The following is a 9692-nucleotide window of genomic DNA, read 5'->3' on the forward strand; positions in this document are numbered from 1 at the left end:
TACATACCAGGTATATCTAATTGGAAAATATAACAAATATTATTATTATTTTTATAGAATATTCATCAGCTCATGTTAGTATGCTCATTTAAAAAAACAATAGCTTTCCAAATCATTCCGTGTAAAAGTCCTGATAGTGACCTACTTATGTGATCTTGCCCTCCACTCTGTGTCTGTCTTCTTTTCTACTCTCATCCTTGCTCCCTTCACTTCAGATAAGCTGGTCTCCTAACTGTTCCTGGACCACACCATGCATCTGCCCCCTTGGAGCCTTAGCATTGCTGTTATCCCTGTCTGGGACACTCTTTGTCCAGATATCCAAATGGCTTGCTCCCCTATTTCCTATATCAGATACCACCCATTGTAGCTGCTGCTACTATCGATTGATTGATTGATTAATTGATTGATTTTAAGTAAGTTCTACACCCAACATGGGGCTTGAACTAATGACCCTGAGATCAAGAGTCCCGTGCTCTACCGACTGAGCCAGCCAGGCACCCCCCTGCCATGAATTATTTATATGAGGGGAGAAATTAATTATTTCACATAAATTATTTATATGAGGGGAGAAAGGCTTTTCCTGTTTTGTTTACTGCTACATCCTTAGTGCTAGAGGTGGTGGCTGACACATCACAGAACTCAGTATTTGTTGGATGAAAAATAAGGAAGCTAAAAACTTATTTGTGCTAGGCACTGAACTAAATGCTTTCACACGTTAATCCTCACACCAAACCCCATTAAGTAGGTACCATTACTATCTTCAATTTACTGATAAGAAAACTGAGGCGCTGAGAGGCTAAGTAACTTGAACCCTGGGATCACACAGCTGGTAAGTTGCAGTGTGCTCCTACTCTTATAACAACAGAAACTATAAGGCACCTGAGATTAACACTAATAAAAAATGTGTAAGACCTTTACGGAAAAAGCTTCAAACTTTATTGAAGGTCCTTTAAGACCTTTTAGATAGGATGTTCATAGGTGAAAAGATTCAGCATCATAATGTGAAATGTAATGCAATTATAGCCAAATTCCTGATTGAGGTTTCATTTGTATTTGACAAGCTGACCGTTACTTCAAATGGAAAAGCAAATAGTCTAGAATAACTAAGTTTTAAAGGAAAAGAGCATGGATGGTGACTTATCGTACCAGACAGCAAATCTTGTCATGAGGGCGTAAAAAGCTAAAGCTTTAGGGTATCACAGGGACAGACAAATAAGCCATTAAAGGACAATGAAGAGCCTAGGAAAACAGACCCTCTCTTTTTTAGAAGACTGAAAAATGTCAGATATGGCATTACAGATAAATAGGGTAAGGAATGACTAAGTATTCAACCATCAGTGCTGAGATAATTTCATGAAAAATATTTAGTCTATACAGAAAAAATAATTCCCAGTTACTTTAAAAGATTTTATGTGAAAAGACAAACCTTAAAACTTGTGGAGGGGAAAAAAAAATCGGACAATAACATTTGGCCATATTATACTTTAAAACCCCTGATTGATAAAAGACACCACAAACTAAGAAATTAAGAATCTGCAGTGCCCATTGCCAACAAGGGGTTAACCTCCAGAACGAGTATGTCATAAAAGAACAACTCAATGAAAAAACACAGGAGAGAAAACATGAAAAAATGTTCAACATTACTGGTAGCCAGGAGGAATAAAAACTAAAATACAACTATCGTGTCACACCCATCGAATTGGCACATTTCTTGGAGTCTGGCCATACAATGCTGATGGGATTATAAAATGGTTCTCAATACCTGAGAACAAGTTTGCAATACCTTGTCATACCGATACTGTACGTATTTTTTGACCCAGAAATTGTTTTCTTGGATACACACTCTACAAAAATTTCAACCTGTGCCCAAGAAGAAGAAAAGAATGTTGAATATAGCATTTCTTGTAGTACAGAAAAATTGAACACAACATAAATGTCTGTCAACATGAAAACGGATAAATTATTTTTATATATTACACAATGGAACGCAGAACCGTTTTGAAATAAATGAGGGGCACCTGGGTGGCTCAGTCCATTCATCTAACTCTTGATTTCGGCTCAGGTCATGGTCTCACACTTGTGAGATCAAGCCCCACGTCGGGCTCTGCTCTGAGCATGGATCCTGCTTCTCTCTCTGCCTCTGCCCCTTCCTCACTCACACACATGCATGTGCACCCTCTCAAATAAATGTTTTTTTTTTATTTTACAAGTATAAATAAATGAGCTAGAGCTATATGTATCAAAGTGGTAAATCTCCACATGATAAATTTCTATGAAATAAAACCAATTGCAGAATATGTGCAGTATACCATTTGTATAAAACTTTAAATATAAATATATATGTGTGTGTGTATCACAACTTATAATATATATGCACTACCTACAACTGTCCATGAAAAAATAAATGTCAAATTTATTTTAATGCTTGCCTCTGGAGAGGTGTGAATTGCTGAGGGATACACAAAGTTCTTCATGATTATTTTATTCTGAAGCAAAAGTGGCCAGATGTTAGAATGTGATAAAGTTTAGTGATAAGTACATAGGTGTTTTATTTAATGATATTTTCTGGGTTTTCTATCTGCTTGAAATATTTCTTTTTTGTCTCAAAAATGATATAGTTATGTAACAATTTCCTGTAGATAGTACAATTAATTCACATGTTAAATATTAACAAACTTCAAATTATTTCCAAACAGTTTTGGAAAAATATAAACACGTGAGATTTTCTTTCTGGCTCCACAGTTCATGTCTGCACTTTAGGTTTTTTTGCTTTTTAAAAAAAATTTATTTGAGTATATATGACACACAATGTTACATTAGTTTTAGGCATACAACACAGTAATTCAACATGTCTATACATTATGCTATGTTCAGCACAAGTGTAGCTAATACCATCTGTCAGCATACAAGCTATTACAATAGCATCGACTATGCTCCTTATGCTATACCTTTTATTCCCATGATTTATTCATTCCATAACCGGAAGCCTATATGTCCCACTCCCCTTCACCCATTTTGCCCATCTCCCCATCCCCCTTCCCTCTGGCAACCATCACTTTGTTCTTTGTATTTACAGGTCTGATTCTGCTTTTTATTTGTTTGTTTGTTTATTCATTTGTTTTGTTTTTTAGTTTCCACATATGAGTGAAATCATATGGTATTTGTCTTTCTCAGATTGACTTACTTCACTTAGCATAATACCCTTTACCATTGTACCTTGCCATACACGTTGTCACAAGTGGCACAGTCTCATCAATCTTATCCTTTTGGAGGCTGCATAATATTCCTGTGTGTGTGTGTGTGTGTGTGTGTGTGTGTGTACACACCACATCTTCCTTATCCATTCATCTATCAGTGGACACTTAGGTTACTTCCATATTTTGGTTATTGTAAATAGTCCAATAAACATAGGAGTACATATGTCTTTTTAAATTATTATTTTTGTTTTGGGGGGCTAAATGCCCAGCAGTAGAATTATTGGATCATATGATAGTTCTATTTTTAATTTTTTGAGGAACTCCCATGCTGTTTTCCACAGTGGCTCTATCAATTTATACTCCCACCAACAGTGCACAAGAGTTCTTTTTTCTCCACACTTGCTATTTCTTATCTTTTTGATTCTAGCAATTCCAACAGGTATAAGATGATACCTCATTGTGGTTTTGATTTGTATAAGCTTGAATTATTTCCATATAAATACACGCATACACGAAAACTAGCCACTACTTACCACCTCTGCAGCTACAGTCTTGAGACCCTAACCCCTGTTATATGTTGCCACCATTAATCTCTCACAAGGGCTGCTGCAATAGCTTCCTGAATTGCCTGCCCACATTTTGTGTGCCATACATCACTCACAGTAATCTTTTGTCACAAAGTACATCAGATTTTGCTACTCTATTGCTCAGAACAATCTGAGAAACAAAATACAGGATAGTATTGATTTGTAACCCATAGAAGAAAATAAATACACACAAAACCATGCTGATATGAATAATGTAACAAATAAATGAAGAAGGAAAAAGAGGAAATAGAGAATCACCATTAGGTTAAACACTACAATAATAAATGTTGCAGATAAGATCCCTTAATGTTTGTGAAAATCAATAAGCAAAAATTTGAGGAAAGACAGGATTTGTATAGTTCAAATGTATAGCTCAAATCCTTTGACCAAGATACTTAGCAATTGCGAAGAAAAAGGTAATAACTGTACTTTGGAGAAATCAGACTGACATCAATTGAATGGCATAGGTAAACAACACCAGAAATAGGACATAATCAGCATCACAAACCTCTTGTTATGATGCCTTGAGAAACATACAACACAACATCATTTCAGGAGTAGTCTTGCCCAAAATACATAAGAGAATGGCCACCTGGTTGGCTCAGTCCATGTGACTTTTGATCTCAGGGTCATGAGTTTGAGCCCCACGTTGGGTGTAGAGATTACTTAAAAATAAAATCTTAAAAAAAATGCATAAAAGAAAACTTCAGACAAATGGAGGGCATTCTGCAAAATAACTGATCAGTATTTTGCAGAAGTATAAAAGTCATACATAAAGTGCAATGAAAAAGTGAGGAGTTGTTACAAACTAGAGGTGATTAAGGAGAAATAACAACTAAATTCAAGTAGGATCCTGGATTGAAAAAGAACATTAGTGCACCTGTTACCTAAGATAATATCTGTCACCAAATAGGAGTTTAAAATTATCTGTCGAGGGGAGCCTGGGCAGCTCGGTCGGTTGAGCGTCCAACTTCAGCTCAGGTCATGATCTCACAGTTCATGGCTTTGAGCCCTGCATCGGGCTCTGTGCTGACATCTCAGAGCCTGGAGCCTGCTTCAGATTCTGTGTCTCCCTCTCTCTCTCTGCCCCTTACCTGCTCACACTCTATCTCTCTCTGTCTCTCAAAACTGAATAAAAACTTAAAAAAAATTTTTTTTAATTTCTGTCAAATTGGTATGTCCATCCATCATCCACCTCTCCATCCATCCTTAATATCCCCCTTTTCCTCATGTTCCACATCCAGCTCTTCGAATCTTCATTTCTTTTAACACCTACTTCCTCATGGAGAGAGACTAGGTAGAAAATTCTATCAGCAATACCACAGCAACTTTTTGGTAGAACACGTATGAATTTCTCTATACACTCAGGGTAAGTTTTTATTTGTATGAAGTAGATATTGGATGGTATGAGAAATGTATTCAGAAGAACCATAGAAATTATCACAGATGGAAGTAACAGAATCTCCAGTTGCCTGTTGGAAGGATGGGATCACATCATTATTTGCCTGGATTGCCGCCATAACCTCCTCATTGGTCTCCTGGCTTCCAGTTTTGCTCTTCCCTCCTTCCCCGTTTCCATTGCCCATGCCCCACCAGAGTGGTATCATGATAGCCAGAGTGATATCTTCAGGGGATAAATCTAATCATGTCCCATCCCATGATTAAAGTCCTTTATTGACTCACCACTATCTTCAGAATGAAAGCTGCATATGTGCTGGCCCCTGTGTCTCCTTCTCCATCCTTATTTTTGACTATTTCCTGCACAAACCATAAACTGCAATTGTACCAAACAGCCCAGGTTGTTCCTTATACCCCTTTTTGATATTGTGTCTGCTGTTTGTTTTCTTCTCTCAGGGCTCTAACTGCCTCTGTAACTCTATCTTGCCCTTTAAATTCAATTGGAGCAGTAACAGCCCTTCAGAGCCTTTCCTCCTCTACGAATGTCTCTCAGGGACTTCAGCACCTTGTGTATAACTCCTTCACAGCACTTTCCTCAGGACAAGGACTTCTGGTATCTTCCATTGGTTTGTTGCCTGGTACATAGCAGGTGCTCAATAAATGTTTGTTGAGAAAGGAAGGGAGAGAAGGAAAAATGGAAAGAAGAAAGGGAGGTTTGGGCTTTTTTGTTTGAGAGAGAGAGAGGGTAAGATGGGGAGGGACAGAGGTGGGAGAGAGAGAGAGAGAGAGAGAGAGAGAGAGAGAGAGAGAGAGAGAATCTTAAGCAGGCTCCATGCTCAGTGCAGAGCCCAGTGCAAGGCTCAAGCTCACAACCGTGAGATCATGACCTGAGCCAAAATCAAGAGTAGGACACTTAACCAACTGAGCCACCCAGGAGCCCCTAGAGGAAAGGAAGGTTTTTAAGTAATATAACTATTAAGCAAATAAATTCTTCCCTAACTTTTCTCCTCCTGTATTTCTATAACTTCAAGCTCTAGCACACGTATATAACTTACCTTACCTGACTCTCTGCTTGTCCTTTGACATAGATGAAACACTAATATCAATTAACTGAAGAATATTAAAAAGCTATCCACTGTGACATAAACTGTTACTGATAAAGGTGGTATTGAGCCAGACTGGGATTGTGGAATGTTTATCTCTCTCTAACCTGCAGACAATAATAACCTCGTGACATTTAGAAATAGCACCAAAAAGCATGTTTTATATTTTTTAAGTTTATTAATTTATTTTGAAAGAACGAGAACGTGAGCAGGGGAGGGGCAGAAAGAGATGAAGAGAGAGAATCCCAAGCAGGCGCTATGCTCAGCGCAGAGCCCAGTGCAGGGCTTGAACTCATGAACCATGAGATCATGACCTGAGCCGAAACCAAGAGTCAGATGCTTAACTGACTGAACCATCCAGGCGCCCCCCCCCCCCGCAAAAAAGTATGTTTTAAAACAGTCTGTACAGTCTTAAGGAATGCAAAGAAATCAAAATATACCTTCTACTTACTTGATATGTTCCTCTTTATAATGTATTGAAAAGTTTAATTGGTATTTATTTGCTGTTCCCAAAGTGTGGAAAGCCTTGGAAGGGGGTAAATAAATTAGCTTCTGAGTTTGAGGTCTACTTGAGGATGTAGTAAGAACAAGTTTCTAAGGGAAAATCGGGGAAGCCTAAGGCTACTGAAAGAGGAGAAGGTCCTGGTTACATTTTTACCTCACTGAATTCTTTCCAAACCAGGCTACAGATTCTTTTTTTTTTTCCACATCTACCATGCCAAGCACGGTATTTTTAGTAACAGTAATACAGAGCAGCGGCCTGTCGTTTGGGAGCTGACAAACAAGCATACCGCTCCTCTTAAACACAATATGCTCCACATCTTTATTTCCACTCATCCTCACAGAAGCTCTTTAGCCTTCCATGTTCCTTTAAGAGGACGACAAGGAGTACTGGTTAATAAGCTCTCGGGGTTATTCAATATCCCTCTTCAGTGCTCATTTTCTGAAGTTGAAAACACTCATGCGTGTGCACACACGCACACTAAACTTTGTCAGGGGTGAAGTACTTCCAAATGCCACTTGAATGTGATTAAAAGAATCCTGGACTCATTACACGAGATGCCAGGCCTAACTGTTTGCTCAAACTTTGGCCTAAGAGAAGGAAACCTCTTAGCAAAAAAATGGCTCCAAGAAGTGGGGGTTCACAGTCTATTGTATGTCTATAAAACCATTAGCTGGACCTGTCAGTTTAAAACAGAAATGTAACAGAATTTCTTATTGCAGAATACATACTTTTTTGAAAAGCATTTGTCATTTATTTGGTTTCAAGTAAGAAACCAAAGTCTATTTGACGTGTTGCACTGAATTCCTGGCCTAGAGTTACCTCATTTCCCTTCCTAGTCATTAAAATTTTATACACAAGTTCGGGACACTATTAGGCAATTTTGTGTTCAATGCCATTGGTAAATTTTATGTTTAACTCCAAGTTATGCTACAATTAATATTGTTATTTTACACTGTGATTTTGAAAGTCTTCCAATAACACTTAAAGTTACTCAACTCAATTTTCACCTTCTAATCTCAGACAGCATTAACAGCACCATCCCCTTGGTAAATTCCTCGAGGATTTATTATGACATCCCAGCCTCTAATATATCTGTGAATCTCACTTATGTTTATTCTTTATCATTCCAGTAAGTTGCGTAGTAATATAGTTAAGAGGTTAATAGTTGTTGAAATCAAATAGAGAGACTTGTAGGAACTTAAGATTGTAAGTCCAAGCTTTTGTGGATAGTAATTACATGGTATGTTTCAACTAGACTAGACAATTAGGACCATGGAAGTTGTCAACCTAGAAAGTTCTCGGCTTTTGTATTTCTTTTTTATCCAGCACAAGTTTTATCAGGTAGTATGTGTCACAAGATTGTGCAAGATCTCACCTCATACTAAAACATTTTCGATGAAATGATAAGCTTTGATTTTCATTCTGTTGTTAATGATATGTTGACAAGTAGGGTGGAACTTTTTAATAAAAAAATAACATTTAAAGATCTTAAATAACCAGACCATATCATATTATGTAATATATATTGTCTTCTTATTGCAAGATATCCTCTTGTAATTTATTTTCATCCATCATTCTGGTCAGAGAAAATTAACAAAATTACTTGATATGATTTTATTTAAATGACCATACATGTTGAGAGATGCGTCTTATATTCTGGTGCCTATAAAACAAACAGCAAAAAGAAGTTTCGTGTTGTGTGCCCACATAAAGCATTAATCCTTCTCCTAAGTAGATAATTTACAAATTGAGAAATTCACATTCTACATTCACATCTTCCTGCACTAGAAAAGCAAAATTAGAGAATTTATTACGTTTTTAGTCTTGCCCTTTGTTCCGAGACCCCATGAATGTTTAGTGCATAATTCTACAAGAATCCTGTGCTTAAAAATAATTGATACTACCCTGAATGACGGAAACAATTCTGTTAACATTAGCATTGCCTTATGAGAGTAAGAAAAATGAGTCATTTTTGGTTATTCGAGCTATTCTTTCATTTTCTAAAAGTTGTATCATAAAAAGATGTCCGAAATGAGAATTCACTTTCCTTCTCCCAAGCTACCAAAATACATAATTTACTATGTAAAATGTGCCTTCTCATAAACCTCTGTTAAGAACAAAACAGAAACCGCCTATTGCTTTGTTTTTATTAATGCTCATTTTCATGCGCCAGTAACGTTTTTCCTGTCATATGTCATACCTTTTTTAATTACCAACTTGAGTAGCTTGTATTCATGAGCTTTAATGCTTGTATTAAGTCATTGGAAGCATTGATGAGCCTGACTGCCATAAATTAAATGATATAAGCCCTATGTCCACCTTTCTTGGGATGGACTATATGTTCCCTAACTCCCAATGAATTACATACCAGCTTCTGCAATTCTGGGGAAATAAAAACCTCCCTGGCTGCATCCATGGACACTAGACAAACTAAGTTTTGGCTGAGCAATATCTTTGGCCTGCCGTTTCCAAATGGCACAACTTTGAAAACATACATGTCACCACATTAAATGTAACATTGATATTCTAGGCCCAAAGGAGTCTATTCCTCTTTCCTGTGAGTTTCATGATCTTTTCAGTATGCCTCTGTTCCTTGAAAGAAAATTACTGTAAGCTGCAGCTTAATAGATTGGATTATGTCTTGCCACTCTCATCTTATCTTTCATGCTTTGGCAAGTTCTTTTGCTTAAGTACAAGGATACATCAGTTTAAGAATGCCAGATATTTTTTAAATGTGGAGAGGATATTTATATTTCAAAAGGTCTTTTCACTTTATACAAGATGCACAATAGAATCCATTTGAGTCTAAGTCCAATAGTATATCTCATTTCGTAACAATTTAGATACAATTTTTCAGGAATAAAGCAACCTGTAAATCCTTGTACTTAAGAGACTTCCTTAG

The 9692-nt window shown here is 37.0% G+C and overlaps 1 protein-coding gene and 1 long non-coding RNA gene across 4 annotated transcripts in view; one reads left to right on the forward strand and one right to left on the reverse strand.

Annotated features, from left to right (window-relative positions):
• Nucleotides 1–9692, forward strand: part of ELP4 (elongator acetyltransferase complex subunit 4) — a 246800-nt gene that overhangs the window by 214797 nt on the left and 22311 nt on the right. The gene's annotated exons all lie outside the window — the stretch shown is intronic.
• Nucleotides 8297–9692, reverse strand: part of LOC109492079 — an 8246-nt gene continuing 6850 nt past the window's right edge. The window contains exon 2 of the long non-coding RNA XR_002145799.3: nucleotides 8297–8453. This is a non-coding gene — a long non-coding RNA (uncharacterized LOC109492079). The remainder of the gene's footprint in view (nucleotides 8454–9692) is intronic.

This window comes from Felis catus, chromosome D1 (genome assembly GCF_018350175.1).
Source record: "Felis catus isolate Fca126 chromosome D1, F.catus_Fca126_mat1.0, whole genome shotgun sequence".
NCBI lineage: Eukaryota > Metazoa > Chordata > Mammalia > Carnivora > Felidae > Felis > Felis catus.